The 5,460-nt window shown below is 40.3% G+C and overlaps 1 long non-coding RNA gene across 1 annotated transcript in view; it reads right to left on the bottom strand.

Moving 5' to 3' along the window:
• Positions 1–2,008: 2,008 nt before the first annotated feature.
• The window catches only part of LOC116092079, a 25,488-nt gene continuing 22,036 nt past the window's right edge, over positions 2,009–5,460 (bottom strand). Inside the window, exons 2-3 of the long non-coding RNA XR_004119163.1 lie at positions 3,529–3,640; positions 2,009–2,377 (exon numbers count right to left, since the gene is read on the bottom strand). This is a non-coding gene — a long non-coding RNA (uncharacterized LOC116092079). The remainder of the gene's footprint in view (positions 2,378–3,528; positions 3,641–5,460) is intronic.

The raw sequence follows: 5,460 nt of genomic DNA, 5'->3' as shown, positions 1-5,460 counted from the left end.
ACCACACAGAGAGGGCGAGAAGACTGCCTGAGAAGCTGCCTTGTTCTTTTCTGGTGACTGTGTATGGTGGGCACATGATTTTATTGAACTGAATTTTATACATCTGTGAAGGGATCTGATTCACTGATGTGTGGGAGAAGGTGTGTTCTGGGGCATGCTTTATGAGCACCCTCAGTAGCTCATTCAAACTGCAAAGATGAATCAAATGTCTAGGAAATGGCCAGCAGAGACTTGCCCACGCTTAGAATCTGAGAGAAATGACATGAGCACCGTTTCTCCTAACACCAGAGCTCCTCGGCACTATGTTAAAACTTTGGGTTATCTGAAGTATGTGCACTGGCCTCCATGGGTGTTTTTGCCTCTGATGCTTTATTTCCATAGGTGTTTCCACCTTGGAGCCTCATCATCTGAAAAAAAAAAAAAGGATACATACATGGAAACACACACACACACACACACACACACACACACACCTTTGCCTTGTTTCCAAAGTGATTTATTCTTTGCAAATGAAGATTTAGAAAGCTGGAAAGCTGTTGCTAATACAGTAATACAAGCAGTTCCTCAGTGAAAATCCAGCCCCTGCAGTGCTTCCCTCTGTGTCTGTGTGCACATGCTTCTTCGGAGCCATAGATGAAGAAATATGCTTCATCGTTTTCTTTAATGACAGGTTTATTGAGATACAATTCACATATCATAACATTCACACCTTTAAAGTGTATAATACATTGGGTTTCTTAGTCTATTTAGAGAGTTATTCATCCATCAGCACTATAATTTTGGAACATGTCATCGTTCCCAAAGGAAATTGTACCCATTAACAATCACTCTCCATTTCTGCCTTCTCCGGGCCCAAGAAAGCACTAATCTATCTTCTATCTCTATGTGCTTGCCAGCAGTTTGTGTCAGTGGAATCATATGTGTGCTCTCTTTGATCTCTAAATGATGACCCTGAAATATGTCCTGTTATTTTAGTACTTTTGCCTATGCTACCTACTAGGAAACAAGCACAGAGAAGCTGGGAGCAGACCAGAACAGTGAAAACATGAAAATCCATAGCACTATAAGGGCATTTCTCCCCAAATCCAGGCTGCAGTGTCCATGCAAAATGTCACGGGGATATGGGAGTTTTGGTACAGACCCTGCAGCCACTGCTTACTGGGCAGTATGGTGCAGCGGAGGTCCTTCCAGATGTATGTCCACAGCCGTCAGCACATAGCCCCACTCTAGCTGCCACCCCAGTCTAGACTATTAAGTAAATAGATTTGCTCAGAGCTTTTGTTACAAGGCAATATAAAGAGAGCAATTGAAGGTATGGCTGGTGCTAAGTGAATCCTGTTCCTGGTCGTGATCACTATGGCAACCAAAAAGGTCCTCATCCAATTCTTGATAGCAAGTGATTATTTTTACATAACAGCAGTGGAAGCAGAGCTTCAGGGAAGTAAAGAGAATTGATCAAGGAACAGAGCTTGCATCGAAGCCAGGATCTACTGTAATACCTATGCCCTTGAGCCATTATATATAGAAATTGCACGGAGGTCAAACTGTCTCTCCTGATATTGAAAGCTTTTTCATAAACCAATGTCACAAATTCTCATTATACTATATCTGCTCGACTCATCTACTTGAGATGGATAGGTAATATGGTTTTCCTAAGTAACAAAGAAGCAGGACTATGACAAGAGACACTTATCCAGGACCCCAGATGGAATGCATTAATTTCCTTGAGATAGAATCAAAATGTTTTTTTTAAAAAAATGACAAGAAGTTACCAAGCCTTGCAGAACAGGGCCTTGGAGCAGGAAGACCTATTCTGCACTGCAATGCCCTTGTTCCAGGGGCTCACTGAGATATAGGTGGGTATGGGTTGGTTGGTTTGGTTTGTCCTTAAAAAGTTTCATTAACTGTATTCTATGAACAGATTACATCTCCTTCTCTGGGTCTAGGTTCTGAAACCAAGACCTGAAGAAGCAGAATATAGGTCTCAATCATTCCAAGGCACTGCAGTAATCAACTGCCTCTCCCAACGTGACCATAGTCTTTGTCATTCAGACTCATTAGAGCACAGACCCCGCCCCCCCCCATATAGGGAATCTGACCCAGCATCTAATGTATCTTCAGGAAAATGGATTTTCTATGATCTTCAGAGGTATCTTCTGGATGCAGGACCTGGAATTATTTGTCTACCACTGTTTTGAAGTCTAGACCTTAACAACAGCCTTTTCCCAGGCTTAACAGTTGCTGAATGCTCTTGGATAGTCATGTGAAGAGATGAATGTAAACTTGGCTGTCAATCTCACTTGTTATTCTGCTTTAGGGAGGTAGAGATATATGGTTCCCTGGGGTTCCTTGATGACTTCCAAAATCGTAGGGGACCCTGTGTCAAAAAAAAAAAAAGTTGTCTGAAGAATGATGTTAAAGGCTTTCATGTGGACACAGCCCTGAATAACACACACACACACACACACACACACACACACACACACACACACCCCAGGATGACTGACTAGATGGATCGAGAGGGCCAAGTAAAATATTTTCTATAGCATTCTCTTACCCTTGTGACTTATCTTCTATATTTTATTTTGCACAAAGCTGCAGTCACATCACACAAGATACCTAGACATTCCACCCTGTTTCTAAGCATGATGATACTCAGAAAAATCAATGATTTTTATGCCCTTAAAGTAATCTAAATAGCTAGTACTTGGTGTATAAATCAATGAGATCCAGTGTGGGACAATGGATCCAAAGGCAAGGGTTAAGAGGTGATCAAGTACTGCAGAAATAGGGATAGAGATAGCACTATGACATAACTGCCTGGTTCTCAGTTGTTGTTCTTTTTGTTGTAGTTGTTATTTTGCCTATAATTCAACACTTTGGGGACAGAGCAGGAAAGACAGAGAAGTCTATGCAAGGCTGGTTACATAATGAGACCCTGTGTCAAACAAAACAACAACAACAACAACAACAACAACAATAACAACAAAGTAAAACATCAAAAAAAAAAAAACAAACAGAGGGGCTGCCTTGTGTATTTCTTGTGCATTTAGAGTTGTCACTTCTGAACAAGATGGCTCCAAATGGGGCCCAAGGACTACTCTTTTGGAGGGTTCAAACACCCCTAAAACTGAAGGCATAATTATGAGACCATTTCAAGGGCATATTTCTTCTTCTTCTTCTAGGATGGAAAACCAAAATAATTCTACCAAATGCCTAAAATTGGCGATTAAGAACCACTACATTGGACTGCTTCCCATTTTGTTCATTCTGCCCCCTTCCCAGCCCACTCAGGAGTTAGCTACCTGTGCTTCAGCTGTCCTGAGGAATGAGAAGAGACCTCTCAAGGAACCTGGGGTTTTCATGCAGCTCCTCACAATGTCTCACGTCTTTGCCCCCACCTGACTTCTCAGACAGAGTGGTTCAGGAAAACGAGTGGGTTAGGGACATATAGAGCCAATGTGAAAGTACAGGTAGGAGGATAAGAAGGCAATGTGCTTCTTGAGCATAGAATAAACAAGTAAGTACCTGCAGGAAACTGCAGCTAGTGCTGCTCCAGGGAATAAAAGATGTTGTCTCTCTGATGATTTTCATGGATGTCTGCCTCCAGGGAAACTGCCCGGTGCTAATGATCATAAGGCTGAGTAGAATCAACAGAGAGCAAATGCCAAATCCTTGTTAGTGGAGGGATATTAAGATCTCCTTAGTTCCTGTAGGAAGTGCCAGCATTCTGAGAATCTTCACCCAAGGCTAACCTCTCAGAACTCATAAAGCTGGAGGCTGTCCCTAAGAAAGATCCATGACCAACGAATTGTAATAGACGCTCCCATGTCCTGCTTCCTTGTCTGAGCCCTTTCCCCTTTCTTTCCTATTTAAACACTCTTGCAGGCCAGTTAATCTTGACAGCCCATTCTCTGAGTGCAAGAGACTTAATCAGCTAAATGTGTTTTCTCTGAGGTGATTCCTCCCACTGAATATGAATTTTGGGTGTCTAAAACCCACTACGTTCTGCACCTGTGTGTGAGAAAGCCTTTGGATTAGGATGACCTTTTATATCTGGTGTATCTTAGGTCCAGTTTTCACCATCCCTTGTTCAGTGCCTGGAGCAAAGGATATTAAATAAAGGCTACACTGCATTTCCCCAAATCTGATTAAAAATGTAGCTGAGACAAAAATCAATAGAGGTTATAGAGAACATCAACCAAGCAGATCTAATGCACATTAAAAGGACAGTCCACCCCACCACAAATACATAGTCCTTTCAAGTCCATCTGAACATTTGCTGAAGTTGCCATATACTGAGTCATAAAATGAGGCTCACAAACTAAAAAGAACTGAAATCACAGTGTGTTCTCTGACTCTGATGGTATCAAGCTAGAAATCAGTAACAGAAAGATAAGACAAAAATCGTAAATGCTGTGCTTCAAAACTGGGCAGCGTATTTCTCAGTAGGTGACATGTCAAAGAGGAAGATTCCAAAGAAGTTAGGAGACATTTTCAGTGGAGAAAGCAATATAATTTAGAAAAGCTTGTGTGTGTGTGGGGGGGCTTCTGTGAAAGTAATTCAGAGATGTACGTTTGCTTCATTAGATCTTTACCCAATGAGCTAAGCTTTTACTCCAAAGAGCTACAAAAAGAACAGTAAGATGAACCCACACCATGTAGAAGAAGAAAACAAAAGCAAACAAAACAAAACAAAGCAAAACAATGAAATTAAAAACAGAAAACAGAAGGAAAAAAGCAACAAGACAAACAAACAAAAACCCAGAGTTTTCGAAAAGAAGAATAAAAATTACAGGCCTTTCTCAAGCTTTCAAGATAAACAGAAAAACATTAAATGATATAGACTGTGTCAGCACAGACACTGTATATATCAAAGGCACCCTAAGGGTCCAATCCCACATGGCTTTGACCATTTCAAATCAATTCCTTAAAGCTATAAGCTGTTCCAATTTGTCTAATCTGAATTAAGTTATCCAAGTAGTCTTCACCAGAGGAAATGCAACTGGAACCTTGACTTATGCCACAGAAAAGAATTTTGGACAAACCAGTTTGAGGCTAATTTAGAGTTTATTAATGAAAGGAAAGGACCCACTCACAAGTGTGGGCATGAATAAACACACAGGCTTAAGTGTCTTAAGAATAGCTACATATGTGTTTTTTTGGAAGTTACATTATTCTGTGCATGTAATTTATAGCCAGTTTGAAAGATTCAGTAAAGTTTTAAAATTAAGAATAAATGAGCTGGTTTATTTTTCTTTACAAATGAGATTGTAAATGGTTTATGAGTACATTGAACAGATTTATTTTTTTCATTTTTTATTTTATCATATTCTTTAAAATTTATAGTTTATTGTAACAATAAAAATGAGTATTATAAAAGTTGTTTGATGGGGCTGGTGAGATGGCTCAGCGGGGAAGAGCACCGACTGCTCTTAGGAAGGTCATGAGTTCAAATCC

This window comes from Mastomys coucha, chromosome X (genome assembly GCF_008632895.1).
Source record: "Mastomys coucha isolate ucsf_1 chromosome X, UCSF_Mcou_1, whole genome shotgun sequence".
Lineage (NCBI taxonomy): Eukaryota > Metazoa > Chordata > Mammalia > Rodentia > Muridae > Mastomys > Mastomys coucha.
Note: the sequence above shows the minus strand (reverse complement) of the source record. Positions and strands in the feature narration are given on the sequence as shown.